The sequence below is a fragment of the Phyllopteryx taeniolatus genome, unplaced genomic scaffold (genome assembly GCF_024500385.1).
Source record: "Phyllopteryx taeniolatus isolate TA_2022b unplaced genomic scaffold, UOR_Ptae_1.2 contig_149, whole genome shotgun sequence".
Classification (NCBI taxonomy): Eukaryota; Metazoa; Chordata; class Actinopteri; order Syngnathiformes; family Syngnathidae; genus Phyllopteryx; species Phyllopteryx taeniolatus.
This window is the reverse complement of record NW_026903071.1, coordinates 11,677-38,650: the sequence shown is the minus strand read 5'-3', so window position 1 is coordinate 38,650 and position 26,974 is coordinate 11,677. Positions and strand designations below refer to the sequence as shown.

The window sequence follows — 26,974 nt, the reverse complement described above, 5'->3', positions numbered from 1 at the left end:
TATTTTCAACCAACGATCAGGGGAGAGGACGAACGCAGTCCCCCACTACCAGACATTATGTAATCGAGACTCCCACATTTGGGGAATTCGCAGGAGTCAGCACAATCTGAGTGCAATGGTTGAGCCTCACCCTGTGTGAACCACCTTCTTGATCATGGTGTTTCCCCTGCCAGGTAAGTATGAATTGGACTTGGCGCAAGCACGCAAGTCATTCACCCGCACGCTATGTCAAGCGACGGTGTCATCATGAGCATGTGAACAACCATACACAAAACGGGCAAGCCGGAACATACGCAAGATGAAACGCAACTGTGTGCTAATCTTCTTCTTTTCCTTTCGGCTTGTCCCGTAAGGGGTCGCCACAGCGCGTCATGCTTTTCCATGTAAGCCTATCTCCTGCATCCTCCTCTCGAACACCAACTGCCATCATGTCTTCCCTCACGACATCCATCAACCTTCTCTTTTGTCTTCCTCTAGCTCTCTTGCCTGGCAGCTCCATCCTCATCATCCTTCTACCAATATACTCACTCTCTCTCCTCTGGACGTGTCCAAACCATCCACGTCTGCTCTCTCTAACTTTGTCTCCAAAACATCGAACCTTGGCTGCCCCTCTGATGAGCTCATTTCTAATTTTATCCAACCTGGTCACTCCGAGAGCGAACCTCAACATCTTCATTTCTGCCACCTCCAGCTCTGCTTCCTGTTGTCTCTTCCTGTTGCCACTGTCTCTAATTCGTACATCATGGCTGGCCTCACTACTGTTTTATAAACTTTGCCCTTCATCCTAGCCTAGACTCTTCCGTCACATAACACACTGTTAAATATATTGTAGAAGTTATCATTTATTTGCTTAGCTTGCATTAGTATTATGGACGATTTTGAGAAAGGGAGATGTCTCGCCTTCAAGAAGATGACTCAGCAGGAATCATCACGAGAAGGACGTGGCCGGGACGTGCAGGTGTTGGTCCCATGTTTCACCTTGAAATCCTATCCTTAGTGTGTTGTGTCTTGTAGCTTAGTACGTTATGTCTTGTAAACTTAGAAACCTCCCAATTTCAAATAAATACAGGAGCGACGGGAGAGATTGTTTAGAGCGTATTGAGAGGCTGTAATCTGAACAATCTCCCATACGCCCTCCTCATGAGAAAAAGAAACCAGCGTCTTCATTCCTTTTGTGTCTATTTTTTATAATGTTGGGTAAGATAAATCCAACATTAAATTGGTCCTTCGAGCCGGATGTCAACACACCCGAGGTTTCCAGTTGTGGAGCCGACTTCCAGTTAAGAGACCGTGACCACGGCAAGTAAGACCCTTTACGGCACTGTCTTCGTTCTCCTCAACTGGGATCTGAAGGTTGACAACAATCCACAGGATTGAAGACGATTTTGGTGAGTTAAATTGAAAACATTTTTTAGGAAAAAGGACTGCGGAGTCCGACAAATTCTGCGAGGACGGCGGAGTCCTGTAAGTACTTAAATTCCGTGTTTAATAAATAAAGAAACTAGGAAAGTTTCGTGGCGTCGTAGTTAAATTCCGTATAGGACGGCGGAGTCCTCTGACGAGTCAGTGTGAATGAAAACTGTTTGAATGAGAGTGTAAATGGGAAATGGGAAACCACTAGGCTTTTCATTCCATACCAAAACATCCATCCATCCATTTTCTGAGCCGCTTCTCCTCACTCGGGTCGCGGGGGTGCTGGAGCCTATCCCAGCTGTCATCGGGCAGGAGGCGGGGTACACCCTGAACTGGTTGCCAGCCAATCGCAGGGCACATCGAAACAAACAACCATTCACACTCACAGTCATGCCTATGGGCAATTTAGAGTCTCCAATTAATGCATGTTTTTGGGATGTGGGAGGAAACCGGAGTGCCCGGAGAAAACCCACTCAGGAGAACATGCAAACTCCACACAGGCGGGGCCGGGGATTGAACCCGGGTCCTCCAAACTGTGAGGCTGACGCTCTAACCAGTCGTCCACCGTGCCGCCATACCAAAACAGTGGGAAAGTAAACGGTGGACTTTTGTGGATGCAAAGGCAAGAATTCTCCACTCGAAAGAGTTGAAGTGAGAATTACCACAGAAAGTAAATTTGAATCACCGTCCTACTGAAAAGAAACAGTGTTCTAGACTACCCTAGGTAGTATTACACTGAACCAAATTATTTCAAATGGGGAAAGGAAGTAGTAAAATAAAAAACAGGGATACACTGCAGTGTAAAGGTTGGAAGTTCATTAAATTAAATTTAAAAGAAAAAAAATACAGGATCCTGATAAAATTTAATATTTAGAGACAGGGATAACTGAAGACGGCTTTAATGGTTGGTTAAATACACAAAAAATAGCCGCGTTGCAGGAATCAAATTATATAAAATAAAAGAGAATACGGACAAACTACCGCATGACTAAACCAGCCTGCTTCCCAACTAAACAAATCCTCTTGTGTAAACAGGATATGAAAAAAGTTACGACATGCGACACCTGATAAAATTACTGTAGATTATCTGTACTCAGACAATGAAGCAAAAGTCGCGGCAGGAATTATTTTACCAGACAAATTAAAGGAACTGTATAAAAATACAAGTGTCCCATATATTTCATTGTGCAAAGATTATGAGTCACAGTGGAAACATATGGAAACAAGGACAGGAGACAGATGATTGGCAGAAATAGAAAACAAAGTGCGTCAACTGGTCTAATTAGGAAGGCGATGTTTTGGACAATACAGGGTGATGAAGGGAAACACATGCATCCTGTTTGATTAGACCAAATGATCCTCACTGAAATTGATGAAGAAATATTAAAAAAGTTCCACAAAAATTATGGTCCACAGGACCATTTGATGTAGGCCTTATTAAAGGGGCTTTACCAGTACAAATTAGACCCAAAACAGAATATAGACCAGGCATTCGTCAATATCCATTAAAACCAGATGCACAAGAAGGAATCAAACCGGTAATTGAAGCACTAATTAAGGCAGGAGTTATAGTGGAGTGTCCAGAATCACCATGTAACACACCCATTTTTCCCTGTAAAAAAGGCCCCACCTTCAGTGGGTTGGGGACTTACAGGCAGTAAATACTGCAGTAATACAGAGAGCAGCATGCGTACCAGATCCACACACATTGTTAAATTCATTAAGACCAGACGCTACTGTGTTTACAGTAGTGGACATAAGTAATGCATTCTTTTCTGTACCAATAGAAAAGAACAGTCAATTTTGGTTTGCATTTACATTTGAGGGCAAAAAATATACATTTACGAGATTACCGCAAGGTTACTGTGAAAGTCCAACCATTTATTCACAAGTTATGACAACACGCATGTCTTCCGGCATCTCCAGATGGAGAGACATGCAAAGATTCATTGGCCTTACTGCATTATCTAACAGAAGAGGGACATAAAGTTAACAAAAATAAATTGCAATGATGTAAAAGGCAAGTCAAATATCTAGGCCATAATTTAAGTGTAGGAGGAAGGACTATATTAGAAGACAGGAAAGATATAGTCTTAAAAAAATCCTAAACCACAGACGAAGAAACATATTATAATAATTTTTAGGTCTGACAAATTATTGTAGAGCATGGATTCCAAACTATGCAGAAATTGTTGTACCATTGTCAAAATTAATGTATGAAGACAACCTTAAAATGACATCACCTGTTTAATGGAGTACAGAGGCAGAAAAGGCCTTCTGTGACATTAAACAACATTTGGTGTCCAGTACTGCGCTGGGCCTTCCAAATTTAATGATAAAACATTCATTCAAATGGTAGATTGTAAAAGCTATTACATGACCTCCGTACTTACACAACAATACGGTGATAAGCTAAGACCAAGGGCTTATTTTTTGACTAAATTGGACAGCGTGACGTGTGCATTACCGCATTGTGTCAGAGCAGTTGTGGCAGCTTCGATGGGAGTAGAGAACAGTTCCACAATTGTGTTATTTCATCCATTAACTCTTAAGGTCCCACATACAGTGTCTGCTCTCCTATTGCAAACGAATATGGCGTTTTTATCACCTGCAAGACATTTATCTTGCATGGCCATCTTGCTGTCACAACCACATTTGACTGTTGAGCGATGCACAACCTTAAATCCAGCCACACTAATACCCTTACTTGATGAAGGCACGCAGCATGATTGTCAGGAATTGGCTGAACAAGCTGCTGAATTAGTAGCATTAACCGAGGCATGCAAACTAATGATAAATACAGATGGTACAATCTATACTGATAGCCAATATGAGTATTCCACAACAAGAACGCAATTATTGGGAAAAACAAAGTGCAAAACTATAAAATTTAATTTACATTAGCACAGAAAAGAAAATGGGCTGCTATATTGAGCCATGCTGTGTCACATGTCTCAACCGGAGGGATGGTGGCACAGATAGATTGACACTTTACAGCCCTAAAAAATAGCAGAAAGAAACACGTGAGTTCATTTAACACACTGTAAAAGAGTCATTTCAGCTGAGTACTCAAATAGGGAAGGTGAGCAAAAGTCTGATAACGGAGCGGGAGCAGATGTGTAGATTCTGGAAACGCTTGCTGGTCAGTGAAGAAAAAAGACACCAACCCGTTTTGTGAGAACTCAGCAGAATGGCACACCCACGTTGGTTATGAGATTTGATAGGTTGTTACGTAGCAACTTTGGCTACTATGGTGTTGGTTTTGTTTATGTGGTACATGGGACGTCCCACCCTAAATGATACAACCAATTTTTTAGATAGAAAATCACCTACCAACTGGACCAATATGACGAACCCAATAATGGAAAATTTTGAAACATTAACTCTTATCAAAAGGAGTACAGCTGATGATCAGGACTGTGGGCATGGCCTCCAAACGCAGCAAACCGGTTTAATATTTTGTGCCCCCCAAAATCAAGCTGCTTTAATCATAATTCCATATGCGGCTCTCACCAATGATGAGCTTGTGGGCATATTCTGGCGGAAAAGATCCCCACTTCCAAGTAGCATTGTGTTATGGGAACCGTGTTAAACCAGAAATGCCATTGAAAACTTCAAAGAAAGGTGGACAAATTTTAATGGTTAACAACATAACTACTGATGATTGGTTCCTTGTTGTCACAGGAGTTTCAGGACGAAATAACAATTGGTTACTATTGGTGGAACAAGCAGCAAATGTAGCGAGAAAAGATTGTGTGGTTTGCATGGGTCCCAGGCCTTTGTTGCGCATAGTTCCGGCACAATTATCACAAGATTGTATTATTCCATTAATGAACGCTACTGTACCAACTGAGAGGTGTAAATCATGGGATCCTATATATCCCGTAACAAAAGCAGATGTTTTCTACTTTCTTCTTCTTCTTCTTCTTCTTTGCCTTTCGGCTTGTCCCGTGAGGGGTCGCCACAGCGCGTCATCCTTTTCCATGAGAGCCTATCTCCTGCATCCTCCTCTCGAACACCAACTGCCATCATGTCTTCCCTCACAACATCCATCAACCTTCTCTTTGGTCTTCCTCTAGCTCTCTTGCCTGGCAGCTCCATCCTCATCATCCTTCTACCAATATACTCACTCTCTCTCCTCTGGACGTGTCCAAACCATTGAAGTCTGCTCTCTCTAACTTTGTCTGCAAAACATCGAACCTTGGCTGTCCCTCTGATGAGCTCATTTCTAATTTTATCCAACCTGGTCACTCCGAGAGCAAACCTCAACATCTTCATTTCCGCCACCTCCAGCTCTGCTTCCTGTTTTCTCTTCAGTGCCACTGTCTCTAATCCATACATCATGGCTGGCCTCACCACTGTTTTATAAACTTTGCCCTTCATCCTAGCAGAGACTCTTCTGTCACATAACACACCTGCCACCTTCCTCCACCCGTTCCATTTTCTACTTTAGTAGCACCAAATAATTTCACTTGTATAAACATGATTAGTAAAGGCAAAAAATTAGGACCACTAAACGACACACAGTGTAAAGTAACCTTAAAAGGCAAAATTATCCAACATAAAACATACATCGACGCCATAGGTGTTCCTCGTGGGGTTCCTAATCAATACAAATTAGCTGACCAAGTTGCAGGAGGATTTGAATACTTCATATGCTGGTGGTGTACGATTAATAAAATGTTGATGGGATAAACTATATCCACTTCAATGTACAGAGATTAGGAAATTGGACTCAGAGTGGGTTGGAAGCTGTGCACGAGCAGCTCAAGGACGTTCCAAGACCGCATAGCTGTCGACATGATCCTCGCAAGAGAGAGAGGTGTTTGCGGTATGTTTGGAGAACAAACAATACTGCTTCAGATGGCAGCTTGACCAGAGCCATCGATGGTCTACGGACCCTCAATCAACACTCCTTGTGGGACAGCTGGATGGACGTTTTTGGTAAATACAAAACCCTAATTTCACCAATATTGATATCAATTGCTGTTTTTGCAGCCATTCTGACATTGTGTGGATGTTGTTGTATCCCATGCATTCGGGCTTTAATCAGTAGATTAATCACCACAGCAATTACTCACATGGAACCGTATGGAGCAGATGTATCCTTTATTGGATGTGGATAATGATGACGATGATGATGATGATGATGTTGTTTTACCTGATTTGTTTCCTGTTCCAGGTGATTACGATGTTTAAACTACAACATTCATGTATGACAAGTTTACTCTGAGTGTAAATGTATTTGTTTCATAAAAATGATTCTACAGTTAAAAAATCGAAATGAAGTGACTGTAAAATGATATGAGAATTTGTGCAAATACATTATAAACAGGAGGGAAATGTTAAATATATTGTAGAAGTTATCATTTATTTGCTTAGATTGCATTAGTATTATGGACGATTTTGAGAACGGAAGATGTCTCGCCTTCAAGAAGATGACTCAGCAGGAATCATCAGAGAGAAGGACATGGCCGGGACGTGGCAGGTGTTGGTTCCATGTCTTCACCTTGAAACCCTACCCTTAGTGTGTTTTGTCTTGTAGCTTAGTACATTATGTCTTGTAAAACCTCCCTATTTCAAATAAATACAGGAGCGACGGGAGAGATTGTTTAGAGTGTGTTGAGAGGGTGTAATCTGAACAATCTCCCATACGCCCTCCTCATGAGAAAAAGAAACCAGTGTCTTCATTCCTTTTGTGTCTATTTTTTATAATGTTGGGTAAGATAAATCCAACAGTTTTTTATCCATCATTTTAATTACTTGTTTGTACAAAACTTCAAATTTTTTTTTGCATTCTCACCAGCCTGGGACCAACTGGTTATGCAATAGTTAAAGTGACTAAGAATCATTGAATGTAAGTAAATTTTTGCGGCTTCAGTTGACATTTCATTTCGAATTGCACGAAAATTTGTGAGGTTAAATTGATATTTTTACACAATTTGTCAATATGGGCTTTAAAGGAAAGCTGTGAATCTATTATTAACCCAAGATATTTGTATTGGCTGACAATTTGCATTTTTTCTCCATTAACAAGTATGTCGGGGTCAGGTGATACTCTTATTTATTTTAGTGAAATACATGCCTACAGTTTTAGAAACGTTTAGCTGTAGACAGAACTCCTGCAACCAAGTTGTGATACAGGACATTGTTTTAGTGAGTTTATCAGCAACAGTATCTTTGGAGCGACCATGAACAAAGAAAACCGTGTCGTCTGCATACATTACGCACTCTGCTTCAGAACAAACAGTGGGCAAATCGTTGATATAAAGACTAAATAAAAGGGGGCCTAATATTGATCCCTGAGGGACTCCAGAGGTTAGCATAAGAGACTCTGATCTGCAGTTGTTAACTGATACAGATTGTGTTCGGTCATGCAGATATGATTCAATCCAGTTCACAGCAGAAGTTAAATTTTGAGAGCTTGGTAAGAAGAACAGAGTGATTTACTGTATCGAAAGCTTTCCTGAGGTCTAAGAACACCGCCCCTACAACTCCACCTTTGTCGAGAGAAGATTTTATTTTGTCAATGAAGAGGCATGTAGCCATTTCAGTGGAATGCTTGGATCTGAAACCAAACTGCATGGCGTGGAGAGAGGGGGAGATGCTGTTTAAATAATGGACAATCTGCTCTAACACCCATTTTTCTGCAACTTTGGAAATGGCCGGAAGAATGCTTATAGGTCGGTAGTTATTCAGAGAAGTTGAGTCACCGGATTTAAAGACAGGGGTAACAATAGCAGATTTCCAGGCCTTTGGAAAGTGACCAGATGCAATTGAAAGATTAATGATTTGCCTTAGATGGTTTGAGTGAATGAATTAAATCGAGAACTTTGGTCTCAGTAATATTTGTAATAGTAAAGAACTGCGTTGCAGACAATGCAGGGTATTCCTTCCTTTGTTTTACTGCAAACTTAGAAGAGATTTCTGACACCGATTCAATGAAGTAGTTGTTAAAAGCATCAGCCATCACTTGAGGTTTTGTGAACAAGCTTGGATCAGCAGTCTACTTCAATATCATCTGTCACATTCGGGAGTAAGACAGGTTTGTCGTGAGGCTGTCGGTCATAACGGGGCAGTTCAAACAAACCGTGTGGGCAGAACAGGCTGAATGTTTGCGATGTTAGGGCAGTGCCATCTGTAATTTCTATTAATGTGTAAATAAAAACAATGCGGGGTTAGGGGTCTTTCTCGTAGCAAAAGAGATTATTTAAATGAAGAGAAAATGTGGGAAATTAAGAAAATACATGAGGAGAAGAAAAGATTGTGCTACTGGGAAAAAAACAACTCCACGAAATAAAAATAAAAAAAGTAACATGGAAAGAATTTCCACAAATGTTTTTCTTTAAGTCTTAAAGGGACACCGTCTAAGTAGGATTAATTAGTTCAGCTGGCCAAAGCCCGTAAGAGCTGACAAATAGACCACCATATTGATTTATTTTACTTTTACAGCAACATTTTCGACATACAGTTCGCATCCATTTTGCACCATCCACCGGAAAGGACATGATTTGTGTTGACTCCTGCATGGCAGACGAGAAGTTCGTTCAACATCCAAGAGGGTACAGAGAGTGATAATGCCATACTGCATACCAAAATACTGCAAGATTTCGACCAGAAACAACCCATGGGGTGCACACATATTGTTCCATGACATGTCTCGCTAATTGCTGTTGAGCTCCTGGCAGGGACAATCAAGCCTGTGTGTGTACCAAGTAGTGAGGATATTACCGGTGAGGGTGGGGATATTCGTCGCGGATCTATTATTACACTTCACGAACTGGCCGTGCTAATTATCTTGGAGTAATGGAATACGTATATATATTTCACACCACGCACCCACCCGGCCGCACCCGCGACCACAATCACACCTCTGACCTCTGCGTTAACCATCCATGAACAGGATGTGAGACGCATCTTCAAACAACAAAAGATTAACAAAGCGGCAGGCCCGGACCATGTGTCCCCATCCTGCCTCAAAGTCTGCGCGGACCAGCTCGCTCCAGTCTTCACTCAGATCTTCAACAGATCTCTGGAAATGTGCGAAGTTCCATCCTGTTTCAAACGCTCCACCATGATTCCAGTCCCCAAGAAACCTGCAATCTCGGGTCTGAATGACTACAGGCCTGTCGCTTTGACATCTGTGGTCATGAAATCCTTTGAACGTCTCGTGCTGGACCACCTCAAGAGTGTCACAGGTCCCCTGCTGGACCCCCTGCAGTTTGCCTACCAAGCGAACAGATCTGCGGATGATGCAGTCAACATGGGACTGCACTTCATCCTAGAACACCTCGACAGTGCAGGGACCTACGCGAGGATCCTGTTCGTGGACTTCAGCTCAGCGTTCAACACCATCATCCCTGAACTCCTTTCATCCAAGCTTCTCCAGCTCAGCGTCTCACCTGCCATCTGCCAGTGGATTTACAGCTTTCTGACGGGCAGGACACAGCAGGTCAGGCTGGGGGAGGCCACCTCATCCACACGCAGCATCAGCACTGGGGCGCCCCAAGGTTGTGTCCTCTCTCCGCTGCTCTTCTCTCTCTACACGAACGACTGCACCTCAGCGAACCCGACTGTCAAACTCCTGAAGTTTACAGATGACACCACTGTCATCGGCCTCATCAAGGACGGTGACGAGTCTGCATATCGACAGGAAGCGGAGCGGCTGGAGCTGTGGTGCGGCCGACACAACCTGGAGCTGAACACGCTCAAGACTGTAGAGATGATCGTGGACTTCAGGAGGCATCCTTCGCCACAGCTGCCCCTCACGTTGTCCAGCTGCCTTGTGTCAACCGTCAAGACCTTCAAGTTCCTGGGAATTACAATCTCCCAGGACCTGAAGTGGGCGACCAACATCAACTCCGTCCTCAAAAAGGCCCAGCAGAGGATGTACTTCCTGCGGCTTCTGAGAAAGCACGGCCTGCCACCGGAGCTGCTGAGACAGTTCTACACAGCGGTCATCAAATCAGTCCTGTGTTCTTCCATCACAGTCTGGTTTGGTGCTGCTACAAAAAAGGACAAACTCCGACTGCAACGGACAATCAAAACTGCTGAAAGGATTGTCGGTACCTCCCTACCCACCCTTGAGGACTTGCACGCTGCCAGAACTAAGACAAGGGCGTGCAAAATCCTCTCGGACCCTCCCCACCCCGGTCACCAGCTCTTCCAGCTCCTTCCCTCAGGTAGGCGCTACCGATCAATGCAAACTAGAACTAGTAGACATTCCAACAGCTTCTTCCCTCTTGCAATCAACTTCTTAAACAGCTAACCTATAATTCCATTACAACAAGCTGGCAATTTTTTGACTTGAGTTCGTTGTCACATTTCTGTGGGGCCAATTATGTATTACTCGTGCACTCACTGTAGTTGTCTCGCCGTGCTGCACTATTTGCATATACTGGCCACTCATGCCAGAGTAGCATCTGCTCCATTTGCCCACTGATTGAGGAGTATCCGTAACATTTGCACAACCATTGTCCCAGATTATCGCACTACTCGTCACTTTAAACCGCATACACTCCTTAAAGTCTCAGCGCCCTTTGCACAATGGTCATTGCACTGGACTATTGCGATATTAGTCATTCGAACTGCTCTAAGTGCTAGAGGAATCTGCATCTTTTTGCACAATTGTTTTTTGTCAAAGTCTTCATGTCTCCAAAGTGTTCTGTAAATTGACTGTCTGTTGTACTAGAGCGGCTCCAACTACCGGAGACAAATTCCTTGTGTGTTTTGGACATACTTGGTAAATAAAGATGATTCTGATTCTGATTCTGATTCTGATATATTGTGCTGTTTCTGTAAGGCAGTGGTGTTGCGGACCACATTGTAGATACGGTTTTCCTCAGAAGGCCATTATGATTGTAAAACCATATCAATGTTGAATCGCCTCATCATATTATTACACATAGACAACAAATTGATGGATAACTAGTTTTGAAATCAGAAGTCAAGGATAATTGTTTGTTCAACTATTGTTCAAGGAACTGTAAAAGGGGTTTCGAGGAAAAACATGCTTACAATCGTTCATTCCTCTTTATTACGTATGAATATTATAAAAAAATTTGGAACAGATTTTAGCAAGAATCATGGAAGTTGAGACACATGATTTGCTTTCGTGGGCCACATAAAATGATGTGTCGGGCCGGATCTGGCCCCCGGGCCTTGAGTTTGACACCTGTGCTGTAAGTGGTATCCATTCATGAACTGTACAGAAAGTGTTTTGTTTTACACAGAGGTGGGTAGTAACGTGCTACATTTACTCCGTTACATTTACTCAAGTAACATTTTAGATAAACTGTACTTGTCAGAGTACTTTAAATCAATCACACTTTTTACTTGAGTATTTATGTGAAGAAGGTTCGATACTTTTACTCCGTTACAATGATCGACATGCCGTTCGCGACTTTTATTTATCCATTCCTGCCTGTGCGTGTCTATTTTTAGACTCCATCTTCAACTTCCTCATAGGGCGCTGTAGGGCTCCAATTCACCAATCAGACGACTCAAGGCAGTCACATGACCGCGCAACAGCCTTCGTGATCCAATCAAAATGACCCATTTTTTGGGGGGTGGGGAGGAAACAGCCACGCAAGTATGATTACTTTACAGACTCCAAAAAAAACAACAGCTTTGTCATGCAGCTCTTAAATTGTGACTGCTAAAACTGAGACATTTCAGCCCACTTCTAACTTGAGAAAACAACTTGCGGTAAGTTGCAGATGTTTCTATTGTTGTTTTGGTCATGGATATGGCAACATTAGCCCTCGCCCTATGCTGTCGCACACACACACACACACGATCACTAAGTCTGGTCCGCAAACAGCTTCTTCATGAAGTCATTTAAGTGAATGAAGCAAATGTTGTTTCTGGAGGGTCCAATGCATGTGTTGTTGGTTAAAAAATTAAATGGTGCCAGGTGTGTGTCGACTCCCATATATCCATCCATCCATTTTCTGATCCGCTTCTCCTCACGAGGGTCGCGGGCATGCTGGAGCCTATCCCAGCTGTCATCGGGCAGGAGGCGGGGTACACCCTGAACTGGTTGCCAGCCAATCGCAGGGCACATACAAACAAACAACCATTCGCACTCACATTCATGCCAAGGGGCAATTTAGAGTCTTCAAATAATGCATGTTTTTGGGATGTGGGAGGAAACCGGAGTGCCCGGAGAAAACCCACGCAGGCACGGGGAGAACATGCAAACTCCACACAGGCGGGGCCGGGGATTGAACCCGGGTCCTCAGAACTGTGAGGCTGACGCTCTAACCAGTCGGCCACCGTGCCACCGACTCCCATATATTATTTTTTAAACTTTTTGTTTTATGTTCTTGCTCTGATTAAACTTTTTTTTTTTTTTTTTTTTTTACTTAGTTACTCGAGTATTTTTTTTCATTGAGTACTGTCAAAGGAACGCAGTACAATTTTTAAAGAACTGCAGGCCTCACTTGCCTCAGTTAAGGTCAGTGTTCATAACACAACAATCAGGAATATCCATCCATCCATTTTCCGAGCCACTTCTCCTCACTCGGGTCGCGGGCATGCCGGATCCTATCCCAGCTATCATCGGTCAGGAGGCGGGGTACACCCTGAACTGGTTGCCAGCCAATCGCAGGGCACATACAAACAACCATTGGCACTCACATTCACACCTACGGGCAATTTAGAGTTGTCGAGTAACCTACCATGCATGTTTTTGGGGTGTGGGAGGAAACCAGAGTGACCAAGGAAAACCCACGCAGGCACGGGGAGAACATGCAAACTCCACACAGGCGGGGCCTGGGATTGAACCCCAGTCCTCAGAACTGTGAGGCAGATGCTCTAACCAGTCGGCCACCGTGCCACCACAATCAGGAATAGATTCTGGCTAATTCTGGCTTTTTTAACCATGTGTACTTCATGTGTTTTATGAAATTGCATTGTCCCCTTTCAAAAATAAACTGATAAACTGATAAACTGAGCAAAAACGGCTGCAGCAGGATAATGATCCAAAACACATCACCCAATCAACTTCTGAATGGCTTAAAATGACAAAATGAAGGTTTTTGAGTGGCCTTGTCAAAGTCCAGATTTGAATCAGATTGAAATGCAGTGGCATGACCTTAGAAAAGTGCGTTCATGGTTGAAAACCTTCCATTTTTGCCGAATTCAAACAATTCTGCAAGGAAGAATGGGCCAAAATATCTCCACAGAGATGTGAAAGACTCATTGCCCGTCAAAAAAAATCGTTAAAATCAGTCTAGATATTTGACCACAAGTAACGATACAAAACTCAAATTGTGTTGTTATTTGTGGACAGGGGGGCACCTGTTGAGGACATACAACAACTAAGAAATAGGACAAGAGAGGACAGAAAAGGGCCGGACAGGATGTGGGAAATGCGCAAGGCGGTGTTACTGATGAGGGGTGCGGTGGGATGCTTTGGTAGTGTCTAATCACTATTAGTTGTGATGTTCGCCGAACATGTGCAAGGTCCCTGTTTGGAAACGAGGATGATGGGATTTTTTGTTTTCCCACAAAGAAGAGCCCCACGAAAAGCCAAAGACCAAATGAACTCAACACACGTCGGGGAATCGAAACCCTGTCTACCACTTGACAGGAGGAGATACTGTCCACTATACTAACGAGAAGTCTTTAAACTTACCTTCACCGAGTGTCAAGCACACATCAATGCACCTGAACGCATCGGTAATACCAGCTCGCGAGGCAGTTGGCTTGTTCTGCTGACAGATAGCATGAGCGTAACAGTTTCAGTCGTGCAGTGGTTGTTATGTTCGCTGAACATGCGAAAGGTCCCTCTTTGGAAACGAGGCTGATGGGTTTTTTTGTTTTCCCGCAAAGAAGAGCCCCACCAAAAGCTAAAGACCATATGAAACCAACTCCCCGTCGGGGAATCAAACCCCAGTCTTCCACGTGACAGGTAGAGATACTGTCCACCATACTAACGAGGAGTCTTTTACCTTACCTTCACCTCGTGTCAAGCACATCTCAATGCACCGGAACGCCAATGCCAGCGAGCAATGCGGTTTGCTGTCCTGCTAACAGATAGCATGAGTGTAACAGTTTCAGTCGTGCAGCGGTTGTTATGTTCGCCGAACACGCGTGAGGTCCCTCTTTGGAAACAAGGCTGATGGGCTTTTTTGTTTTCCTGTAAAGAAGAGCCCCACCAAAAGCTAAAGACCATATAAAATCAACTCCCTGTCGGAGAATCGAACCCCGGTCTTCCACGTGACAGGCGGAGATACTGTCCACTATACTAACGAGGAGTCTGTTGCCCAATGGTCACTGAGTGTCAAGCACACCTCTATGCACCTGAACGCCAATGCCAGCAAGCAATGCAGTTTGCTGTCCTGCTAACAGATAGCATGAGTGTAACAGTTTCAGTCGTGCAGTGGTTGTTATGTTCGCCGAACACGCGTGAGGTCCCTCTTTGGAAACGAGGCTGATGGGCTTTTTTGTTTTCCCGCAAAGAAGAGCTCCACCAAAAGCTAAATACCATATGAAACCAACTCCCCGTCGGGGAATCGAACCCCGGTCTTCCGCGTGACAGGCGGAGATACTGTCCACTATACTAACGAGGAGTCTGCTGACCAATGGTCACTGAGTGTCAAGCAAACCTCAATGTGGTTTGCTGTCCTGCTAACAGATAGCATGAGTGTAACAGTTTCAGTCGTGCAGCGGTTGTTATGTTCGCCGAACACGCGTGAGGTCCCTCTTTGGAAACGAGGCTGATGGGCTTTTTTGTTTTCCCGCAAAGAAGAGCTCCACCAAAAGCTAAAGACCATATGAAACCAACTCCCCGTCGGGGAATCGAACCCCAGTCTTCCACGTGACAGTTAGAGATACTGTCCACCATACTAACGAGGAGTCTTTTACCTTACCTTCACCTCGTGTCAAGCACATCTCAATGCACCGGAACGCCAATGCCAGCGAGCAATGCGGTTTGCTGGTCCTGCTAACAGATTGCATGAGCATATCAGTTTCAGTCGTGCAGTGGTTGTTATGTTCACCGAACACGCGTAAGGTCCCTCTTTGGAAACAAGGCTGATGGGCTTTTTTGTTTTCCTGCAAAGAAGAGCCCCACCAAAAGCTAAAGACCATATAAAACCAACACCCCGTCGGGGAATCGAACCCCGGTCTTCCGCGTGACAGGAGGAGATACTGTCCACTATACTAACGAGGAGTCTGTTACCCAATGGTCACTGAGTGTCAAGCACACCTCAATGCACCTGAACGCCAATTCCAGCAAGCAATGCAGTTTGCTGTCCTGCTAACAGATAGCATGAGTGTAACAGTTTCAGTCGTGCAGTGGTTGTTATGTTCGCCGAACACGCGTGAGGTCCCTCTTTGGAAACGAGGCTGATGGGCTTTTTTGTTTTCCCGCAAAGAAGAGCTCCACCAAAAGCTAAAGACCATATGAAACCAACTCCCCGTCGGTAGAGATAGTGTCCACCATACTAACGAGGAGTCTTTTACCTTACCTTCACCTCTTGTCAAGCACATCTCAATGCACCGGAACGCCAATGCCAGCGAGCAATGCGGTTTGCTGGTCCTGCTAACAGATAGCATGAGCATATCAGTTTCAGTCGTGGTTATGTTCACCGAACACGCGTAAGGTCCCTCTTTGGAAACAAGGATGATGGGCTTTTTTGTTTTCCTGCAAAGAAGAGCCCCACCAAAAGCTAAAGACCAACTCCCCGTCAGGAAATCGAACCCCAGTTTTCCGCATGACAGGCGGAGATACTCTCCACTATACTAATGAGGAGTCTTTTACCTGACCTTCACGTAGTGTCAAGCACACCTCCATGCACTTGAACGCATGGGAAGTGCCAGCTCGCGAGGGAGTTGGCTGGTTCTGCTGACAGATAGCATGAGCGTAACAATTTCAGTCGTGCAGTGGTTGTTATGTTCGCCAAACACACGTATGGTCCCTCTTTGGAAACAAGGCTGATGGGCTTTTTTGTTTTCCTGCAAAGAAGAGCACCACCAAAAGCTAAAGACCACATGAAGTCAACTCCCCTTCGTGTAATCAAACCACAGTCTTCCACATGACAGGCAGAGATACTCTCCACTAGACTAATGAGGAGTCTTTTGGCCACTTCATTTCACCGGAATTTATCAGCAATGCCAGCTAGCGACGTCTGTGGCCTGAATGTTATTTACACTTTAAGCAATTCAGGGATACATATTTGATATGTGACCAAATGAGCGGTATTACTTTGACAAAAGAAAGTGTAAACTCTCCCAGTGTGTGTGTGTGTGTAATATATTGCATTTTCTTACATGGATTGCCTTTGTGTATTATGAACATAACTCTTGTTATGGTTGTTATTTTTTTGTTATGACAAGCAGCAGCATCAGGGGTTGATGTCACAAGCAGAGGGGTTATTGAGGGACAAGGTGACCCCATGGTGGCAGTGAAGAGGTGGTGCTGGTCTTGGAGAACAAGGAGGAGGAAGATGTGGTGGTCTTATTGGGTGAGAAGGAAGAGAATGAAACAGGAAGAACAAAAAAGTGTTTCTTCGGTTGTGTTCACCCGGGGCAATCTCGCGTCAAGTGTAGTCAATTAATGGCATGAAACGAATTAGCAGATCTTGTACAATGACCAAAGGTGCTGACTTGACAGGTGACACGAACACCGGATGAATTATGGAATGTGGCCCTATTGTCCAGTGCAACCACACTTGCGAGCTGTTAGATTAATCTTACCCAACATTATAATAGACACAAAAGGAATGAAGACGCTTGTTACTTTTTCTCATGAGGAGGGCGTATGGGAGATTGTTCAGATCACAGTCTCTCAACACGCTCTAAACAATCCCCCCCTCGCTCCTGCATTTATTTGAAATAGGAGGGATTTACAAATCATAATGTTCTAAGCAATAAGACACAACACAGAATATTTGATAATAAGAGGGTTTTTTCCCAGACATAGTATTTTAAGCAATAAGACACAACACATAATATTTGATATTATTCTAAGTAATAAGACACAACACAAAATATTTGATAATAAGAGGGTTTTTTCCCAGACATAGTATTCTAAGCAATAAGACACAACACATAATATTGGATCAACACCTGTCACGACCCGACCACATCCGATCACGTCCTTGGTCCAAGCGTCCTTCCATGGATGATGCTGAGTCTTCTTTTTGAAGGCGAAACATCTAAAATTGTCCATCATACTAATGCAAGCTAAGCAAATAAATGATAACTTCTATAATATATTTAACACGAGCTTAAGTGGCTGTTCACCAAAGCAAGGGGGCGAATTGTCATTTCAGTGTTGGTTAAGTGTACGGCTGTCTTGCTGTACTTTGTCACGCAGTAGGTCAAACACGTCCTCGGAAATGACAGTGATGTCTGCTGCAGTATCCACGAGTCCGTCATATTGGAACGTACGTTCAAGTGTGGTCGTCAAGTAAAATTTCCCTGATGAGCTATTAGCGGTGAGTTTACCTAGAAGACGCCGAAATGGCTGCTTGTCTTTTTTCCCAAAAAACATGCATGGTAGGTTAATTGACAACTCTGAATTGCCCGTAGGTGTGAATGTGAGTGCGAATGGTTGTTTGTTTATGTGTGCCCTGCGATTGGCTGGCAACCAGTTCAGGGTGTACCCCGCCTCCTGCCCGAAGATAGCTGGGATAGGCTCCAGCACGCCCGCGACCCAGGTGAGGAGAAGCATTTCAGAAAATGGATGGATGGATGGAGGTAGCTGAAGTCATTCAGTGAGTCACAGGGCACGGTCGGAGACTGTCGAGGTCGGATTGTCGAACTGGGTTTTGGTCCCCGAATTTTTATTTTAGTAACGGGTGTTCCCTGGTCATCACAGTGGTCAGTTATGTGCTTGCCCAGTCAGTTGGACGGGACGCTTGTCATCGCTATTTGGAGACGTCGGAGTCAGAACAGACCATCACGGCGGGCTGGCCGAGCTCGGGGACGTGGCCTCCAAGCAGGGGCTGTCGTGGGTCTTGCTTCGCCAAGCTGCGGATGATCTCAAGGATAGCATGTGCAGTCGTACCAATTCTTTGTTAGCGACCCCTTGTGGGGTTGCGAAGGAGGATCTGCTAAAAGATTGCATGAGCATATCAGTTTCAGTCGTGCAGTGGTTGTTATGGTCACCGAACACACGTAAGGTCCCTCTTTGGAAACAAGGCTGATGGGCTTTTTTGTTTTCCTGCAAAGAAGAGCCCCACCAAAAGCTAAAGACCATATAAAACCAACACCCCGTCGGGGAATCGAACCCCGGTCTTCCACGTGACAGGCGGAGATACTGTCCACCATACTAACGAGGAGTCTGTTGCCCAATGGTCACTGAGTGTCAAGCACACCTCAATGCACCTGAACGCCAATGCCAGCAAGCAATGCAGTTTGCTGTCCTGCTAACAGATAGCATGAGTGTAACAGTTTCAGTCGTGCAGTGGTTGTTATGTTCGCCGAACACGCGTGAGGTCCCTCTTTGGAAACGAGGCTGATGGGCTTTTTTGTTTTCCCGCAAAGAAGAGCTCCACTAAAAGCTAAATAACATATGAAACCAACTCCCCGTCGGGGAATCGAACCCCGGTCTTCCACGTGACAGGCGGAGATACTGTCCACTATACTAACGAGGAGTCTGCTGCCCAATGGTCACTGAGTGTCAAGCACACCTCAATGCACCTGAACGCCAATTCCAGCAAGCAATGCAGTTTGCTGTCCTGCTAACAGATAGCATGAGTGTAACAGTTTCAGTCGTGCAGTGGTTGTTATGTTCGCCGAACACGCGTGAGGTCCCTCTTTGGAAACGAGGCTGATGGGCTTTTTTGTTTTCCCGCAAAGAAGAGCTCCACCAAAAGCTAAAGACCATATGAAACCAACTCCCCGTCGGGGAATCGAACCCCGGTCTTCCGCGTGACAGGCGGAGATACTGTCCACTATACTAACGAGGAGTCTGTTGCCCAATGGTCACTGAGTGTCAAGCAAACCTCAATGTGGTTTGCTGTCCTAACAGATAGCATGAGTGTAACAGTTTCAGTCGTGCAGCGGTTGTTATGTTCGCCGAACACGCGTGAGGTCCCTCTTTGGAAACGAGGCTGATGGGCTTTTTTTGTTTTCCCGCAAAGAAGAGCTCCACCAAAAGCTAAAGACCATATGAAACCAACTCCCCGTCGGGGAATCGAACCCCAGTCTTCCACGTGACAGTTAGAGATACTGTCCACCATACCACCTCAATGCACCTGAACGCCAGTTCCAGCAAGCAATGCAGTTTGCTGTCCTGCTAACAGATAGCATGAGTGTAACAGTTTCAGTCGTGCAGCGGTTGTTATGTTCGCCGAACACGCGTGAGGTCCCTCTTTGGAAACGAGGCTGATGGGCTTTTATTGTTTTCCCGCAAAGAAGAGCTCCACCAAAAGCTAAATACCATATGAAACCAACTCCCCGTCGGGGAATCGAACCCCGGTCTTCCGCGTGACAGGGGGAGATACTGTCCACTATACTAACGGGCAGGAGGAAGGGTACACCCTGAACTGGTTGCCAGCCAATTGCAGGGCACATAGAAACAACCATTCGCACTCAGTCATGCCTATGGGCAATTTAGATTCTCCAATTAATGCATGTTTTTTGGGATGTGGGAGGAAACCCACGCAGGCACGGGGAGAACATGCAAACTCCACACAGGCGGGGCCGGGGATTGAACCCGGGTCCTCAGACACTGTATCTACTAATATTGAGACTATACTTCCACATGTTTTGTGAAGCTCATTTGTTTGTAATATCTTTTTATTGGGTTTATGCTTGGACATTGTTTCAGTTTCAAAAAATCTCGCTCCATGATGTAAGTCAGTGGTTATATCAGCCACATATATAGGATGCATGTGTTGGTGGTATAAAAGCAGGTGTTGGTGGTATAGTGGTGAGCATAGCTGCCTTCCAAGCAGTTGACCTGGGTTTGATTCCCAGCCAACGCAAGATTTTTTGATGCAGCCCTATGGGGGGCACAAGTTCGTGCAAACTGTAGGCCGGTCCCAAGCACGGATAAATGCAGAGGGTTGCGTCAGGAAGGGCATCCGGCTTAAAACTTTGCCAAACAAATATGAGCGTTCATCCAAAGAATTCCATACTGGATCGGTCGTGGCCTGGGTTAAAAACGTCCGCCACCGGCGGCGTCAACCTGCAGGGCACCGTTGAAAATTCAGCTACTGTGGGTCGAAGTCAAAGAAGATGAGGTGGGTTCTTCGGCAGAGAGAGAGGAGGAAAAGCACAGAGCCTAGAACTGAATGTGGGGACTTTGAATGTTGGGACTATGACAGAAAATCTCGGGAGTTGGTTGACATGATGGTTTGGTGAAAGGTTGTGTGTCCAGGAGACCAGGTGGAAAGGCAGTAAGGCTCAAACTTTAGGGGCAGGGTTTAAATTATTTTACCATGGTGTAGATGGGAAGAGAAATTATTTTCAAAGAAGAGTTGGCTCAGAATGTCTTGGAGGTGAAAAGAGTATCAGATCGAGTGATGAGGCTGAAACCTGAAATTGAGGATGTTATGTATAATGTGATAAGTGGCTATGACCGAGAGGTGAAAAAGAAATTCTGGAAGGAGCTAGACGAAGTAGTTCTGAGCATCCCAGACAGCGAGAGAGTCGTGATTGGTGCAGATTGTAATGGATATGTCAGTGAAGGAAATAGGGGTGATAAAGAAGTGATGGGTAATTACGGCATCCAGGAGAGGAACTTGGAGGGACAGATGGTGGTAGACTTTGCAACAAGGATGCGCATGGCTGTAGTTAACACTTTTTTCCAGAGGAGGCACGAACATCGGGTGACCTACAAGAGCAGAGGTAGAAGCACGCAGGTGGATTACATCTTGTGCAGACGATGTAATCTGAAGGAGGTTACCAACTGTAAGGTTGTGGTAGGGGAGAGTGTGGCTAGACAGCATAGGATGGTGGTGTGTAAGATGACTCTGGTGGTGGGGAAGAAGATTAGGAAGACAAAGGCAGAGAAGAGAACCATGTGGTGGAAGCTGAGACAGGACGAGTGTTGTGCAGCTTTTCGGGAAGAGGAGAGACAGGCTCTCGGTGGACGGGAGGAGCTTCCAGAAGACTGGACCACTGCAGCCAAGGTGATCAGAGAGGAAGGCAGGAGAGTACTTGGTGCATCATCTGGCAGGAAAGGAGAAAAGGAGACTTGGTGGTGGAACCTCACAGTACAGGAAATCCTACAAGGAAAAAGGTTATCTAAGAAGAAGTGGGATACTGAGAGGACCGAGGAGAGGTGAAAGGAATACATTGAGATGCGACACAGGGCAAAGGTTGAGGTGGCAAAGGCCAAACAAGAGGCATATGCTGACATGTATGGCAGGTTGGACACTAAAGAAGGAGAAAAGGATCTATACAGGCGGGCCAGACAGAGGGATAGAGATGGGAAGGATAGGGCAGCAGGTTAGGGTGATTAAGGATAGAGATGGAAATATGTTGAGTGATGCCAGCAGTGTGCTAGCTAGATGGAAAGAATACTTCGAGGAGTTGATGAATGAGGAAAATGAGAGAGAAGGGAGAGTAGAAGAGGCAAGTGCGGTGGACCAGGAAGTGGCAATGATTAGTTAGGGGGAAGTTAGATAGGCATAAAGAGGAAGAAAAATGGAAAGGCAGTTGGTCCTGATGACATGCATCAGGGATCAGCCCTGAGCCCCTTCCTTTTTGCAGTGGTGATGGATAGGCTGACAGATGAGGTTAGACTGGAATCCCCGTGGACCATGATGTTTGCAGATGACATTGTGATCTGCAGTGAAAGCAGGGAGCAGCTGGAGGAACAATTAGAAAGATGGCGGCATGAACTGGAAAAGGATTACGCGCTGTGGCGACCCCTAACGGGACAAGCCGAAAGGAAAAGAATAAGAAGATTACGAGCAAGTCCTTTAACGTCTCGTCAACATTTACATACCTGATGAAAGATGGACCCTCCATGGCTGAAGTTAAGATACAAGCTTCTTGCTGGTCTTGGAACTGATTACTTTTGGAAAGCCCCCTGAGGTTTTCTATACACTGATGCTCTTTCATCATCACGTGACTGCGTACGTCACAAAGAGCGCAGCGTCTCCTTGGTTACACATACTGCACAGCTCGAACGGAAAAGAGTTTGGAAAAACAGCAAACCTCAAAATCGGTTATATCCGAACGCTTATTTTCCCAACGAGTAAAAGTCAAACTAGCTCCTTCACATCTTAATAAATATACCGAGAGAAAGTTGCCCGGATGTTTGATATTCGCCTAACATTCAGTTCTCACACGCTCGTACTCGGCCTCCTTACAACATTTTTGACTATTTCACATGTGTAGTATGTGGAGGAAAATTTCAGAAACGGTCTGTAAAAAAAAACTTGCGGCTGGATTTCTGGTCACCCAAAATGTAGATGTACAAGTTACACATCCCAGGGTGACAAATGAGGAACAAATCAGCATATATCAAAATATTTTCATTGTGTTTGCTGTAGTAGGTGGCAATGGGAGGCCACTACTTACTACAGGTCAAGGTTTGCTGATATCTTGCATCATAGAAAAACTGGATGCAATTAATAATCACCAAAAGGCAATAATCGTCAAACATATTCCGAAACATAACCATTATTGCTGTACTGTGATCATGTGTGCTGGGGTGCCATGCATTCAAATTGGGGAGACTGGCAGGGGTGGGGCGAGACGGTCACGGGGCAATGATGACCCGCAACCCATTGCCAACTCCAACAGCAATCAGAATGAGAAAAAGTGTTTGGATTGATTTGCAGTGAAAATTGTCGTGTAACTTGTAGAGAGTCCCTGGCGAACGTCAGGCAAATATCAAACTTCTGGCTATCTTTCTCTTCGCTTCATCGGAGGGTCGCCCAAGGAATAAATATGCAGCACAGGACATTTGGTTTCATTTGTATCTCTTTGATGTCTCGTTACTTTTGTTTCTGGAAGTTACCGTTAGCGCTACGGCGTGAGTTCCAGTGTCTATCCTCCAAAACAAAAGCTCATGTGCTTAAACTAAGAAGACAACGTAAAAACTCAATTAACTTTACAAAGTAGAAAACAAATCATGATAAAACGCTCCCCCTGACAATTTTAACGATGCCATCTTTTAATTTAACCAAAAACATTAACTGAAAATTAACTACTCTGTGTTTGCATTTACCATGTATATTAAATCAAAGTCAAAGGCATTGTTAGCCCTAAAAAAAAAAAAAGTAAATAATGAAACAGTGTCAGTGGTTCTGCAAAAAAATGAGGAAAAAAGGGCCAAAACGTTTGCAGCTGTTGTTAATGCTGATGAATGAATCGTGGAAAACTTAATTTCAGTAGTTTAATTCAAAGAGTAAAGGTCAATATGTCAGCGAGGCGCTGACCTATTGGATTTACCAGCCGTGATCGAGCGAGCTTGTTAGCTCACTAACAGCTTGCGGGCTTGCGAACAGAATAAACAGTCAACTTGCCATTAAGTGTCTCTGCTGTGCGGGTCTACGCACGGCGTACGGAGTGAGGCTGTGTAATACTGGATGGACCTCAAGCTGGTCCACCCATCCGTGAGTCCACTATAGCGGGTAACAGATACTAGCCGCTAGTAGCAGGCCAATTCACACGGGGAGGCGTTCAAATCCCCGTTGGCTCGCTCCGTGCGTCGCACAACACTTTAGGGATGATGCTTTTTTTACCTTGCATAACTGTGTGAACCCATATTGCTGAACACAACAATTTTTTTGTCCTTACCTTACTCTGATGACTTGCACTGAATGGAATCAGCCAGAGATGCATAATCCGGACAGTCGCTGCTGACAGCTAGCCTCAAGCACACTTCCAAATGATCATCAGTACTTGGACTTGATGATCTTCATGTGAGAAATGGCTGACTGGCATAAATAAGTTGAGCCGAATAATGCAGTCAAACAGGTTGCACGTTTCCTCATGTTGGGGTACTTCTCCTCTGTGAGTAAGCACCAGAACTGTCCACGGGCTTTGGACTTCAGCGCAATATCGGCTTGTAATGTCAAAATCTCCTCCTCTACTCCAGTAGAATTGAGGTCAAAGAGTGTTGCCATTTTTGATGCGAGTGAAACAACCCCAGCATCTTCCTGAAAAGGGTAGCACATGAACGTAGCGATTGGCTCGAGTAATGCAAAGTCTTGAAATCGTTTGTCAAACTCTGACAGACGATTATCAATCTGTTCTGTGTCGCGTACGCTGTCAAGCTGCACACATGATTTCCCTTGCGTCTCCAACTCCGACACTAGGTTTTTGAAGTTTGCCAAATCGTGGCGCTGGAGCTTTGAGGAGAAATTTCGCATTTTTAGTTTGAAAACATTAATTGAGCTTATCATATTGATCACAGTTTTATCTTTTCCTTGCAGCTCTAGGTTCAGTTCATTCAGCATGTTGGTCACATCAGTTAAAAATGCTAATTGGCTATATTCTGCATATTTAGCTTCACTGAAAGAGGTCTCGAAATCTTTGCAGGAATTTCCCTCGACTGAGCCATCTGACATCAGTGTGCAACTGTAACTCAGAGTAGTCACTGTCAGCGTTATCCAGATGTGCACGGAAAAGAGATCTGCCGCGAATAGAACAGGCGATCTTCTTTGCTAAATCCATTATTTCCTTCATGTTGAGCATTTTCGCGCATAGTGCTTGTTAGTGTATTATGCAGCGGTAATTAAGGCAGTCTGGAAAAGCGTCGTCCTCCCTGCACTTGGCAATAAATCCATTCAAGCGGCCAACCCTTGCAGGTGCTCCATCCGTGGTGATGGACACCAATTTGAACAGTTGGAGCAGAGTTTTCTCCATAGAGTTTTTTAAAACTTTTGGGGAAACTGGCTTGATCACCAAGAAGGTGAGGAACCTGCTGTTTGGTTAAGCAACAGTGACATTTGTTCCTTCTGTCTGGGAGGGCGGGGGGGTGGAAGCCACCCTTTTGGCGGCTGGCCATGAAAGCCGGAGCCCCCTTTGTTTGCTGGCTCTTGTTCGACCAACTTGCAGAAGACTGGCTTAGCCAGGAAGCCCCACCTCGCACCATGAGGTGGCGAGGACACATCGGACCCTTCCCCACCGCAGGGCATCCTGCCAGCGCTCCGAGCTACCCTTTCGGGTGCCCGGGGAAACTCCGTTGGAAAGGAAGCGGGGAGCGCACGTCCACTCCGAACGTCTTGCGAATAGCGACATACGGGCTCCGGCCGCCCTGCCTGGGAACATGTTTTTTTCCTGCTCTCCTTTTTTTCCCTCTTCCTTTTCCGCCAAATCCACCTGTTTCCCGGCCAAACATCCGGGAAATCGACCAGCCTGCCTAAATTCTGTTCCATGCAAAGTAAGTCCAGCTTGTGGTCTACTGAAAGTACAGATTGGTGCATATTTGTGTTTCGATGAACAAGAACAGGAACCCCCAGCTATATGCATTGTCAATACACGCTCATGCCACCCTCACATCACAAGCTCAGCCTCTTCCTACCAATGTTTGTCCTTCGTTTGCTTTTTCCTGCCTTGTTTCCTTGTAGATTCCCCCTGGTAGAGCTCATGAAATTCTCTATAAAAATTCACGACCTGTATCATTTGTGTGTGTTTGGGTTCGACAAAAGACCTCTGGCTTTCGAGAAGTCATCTAATTCCTGTAGCAACCTTCGGATTACAAAACAGAAAAAAGGTTTGTCGTCGCTTTCTCTTAAATTTTATACGTAGAAAAAGTGACCTTTTACGAGACCAAATAGCTTGATTTATAATGCTGAAACATAAAATCACGCTAAACCGGAAGTGACGCAGGAATCGCGTCAGGTTTAAAACCTGGATAATGGTCACTTCCTACAGTTGTTCTCTTAATTCCATCCCACTCACACAAACCAGCCAACTCATATAGAATAGATCAGGAACAGCAATAGACCTGACACGTTTGTCAGGTCTATTGCTGTTCCTGATCCTGTCCTCATGTTCATTTTTGTTCCTCTCCCAACATTCAAACACACCAAGTTTTTATCTCTATTATTTCCTCCACTACCACTCCGTTCTTATCATTATTGCCATCCCATAATGTACTATGCGCATTAAAATCCCCACACCATACCATCCTACCTGTCATATACATAACCAGTTCATCCAATATTTGAAGTGGAAGCTTCATACACGGATTCTTATAATTTCTCATTTTTAAAGCTTCTTTTGTAATTTTGTAATTCTATATTGTATATTTTGATTGAGAAAAATCGCTCGCCCACCTCCACTACTCTATCTCTTCTAATACTTTCATATCCATTAATTACAAAATCTAATTAATGACAGAAGCTCGAAAGACAAGCTGTTTCCACCCGGTTTCGAACCGAGGACCTTTCGCGTGTAAGGCGAACGTGATAACCACTAGACTATGGAAACTGCTGCTGCAGTTATGACCCAAGGCGGACTGCGCCACCACATGCTAAGGGGAGTTTCACGTGACCCGATGGAAAAACCAAAACAAAAGTGCATTTCACTGTTTTGGACCATAAATCATAGTCGTATCAATAATCTAAAAAAAAATAATCCTAAAACTAAAAATAGGAAACAAGGCTTGTTAGTTCATTCTTTTGCTTTTTATCTG

At 44.6% G+C, this 26,974-nt stretch overlaps 6 non-coding genes across 6 annotated transcripts; 1 reads left to right on the top strand and 5 right to left on the bottom strand.

Annotated features, from left to right (window-relative positions):
- Positions 1 to 17: 17 nt before the first annotated feature.
- LOC133473155 (U1 spliceosomal RNA) lies at positions 18 to 181 on the bottom strand. Its single transcript, XR_009786973.1, has one exon. It is a non-coding gene; the product is annotated as a U1 spliceosomal RNA (small nuclear RNA).
- A 14,737-nt stretch (positions 182 to 14,918) lies between these two features.
- Positions 14,919 to 14,990, bottom strand: trnad-guc (transfer RNA aspartic acid (anticodon GUC)). Its single transcript has one exon. It is a non-coding gene; the product is annotated as a tRNA-Asp (tRNA).
- A 3,960-nt stretch (positions 14,991 to 18,950) lies between these two features.
- Positions 18,951 to 19,022, bottom strand: trnad-guc (transfer RNA aspartic acid (anticodon GUC)). The gene has a single exon. It is a non-coding gene; the product is annotated as a tRNA-Asp (tRNA).
- A 243-nt stretch (positions 19,023 to 19,265) lies between these two features.
- trnad-guc (transfer RNA aspartic acid (anticodon GUC)) lies at positions 19,266 to 19,337 on the bottom strand. Its single transcript has one exon. It is a non-coding gene; the product is annotated as a tRNA-Asp (tRNA).
- Positions 19,338 to 20,285: 948 nt separating this feature from the next.
- On the top strand, positions 20,286 to 20,357 carry trnag-ucc (transfer RNA glycine (anticodon UCC)). Its single transcript has one exon. It is a non-coding gene; the product is annotated as a tRNA-Gly (tRNA).
- Positions 20,358 to 26,696: 6,339 nt separating this feature from the next.
- trnav-uac (transfer RNA valine (anticodon UAC)) lies at positions 26,697 to 26,769 on the bottom strand. The gene has a single exon. It is a non-coding gene; the product is annotated as a tRNA-Val (tRNA).
- Positions 26,770 to 26,974: the final 205 nt, after the last annotated feature.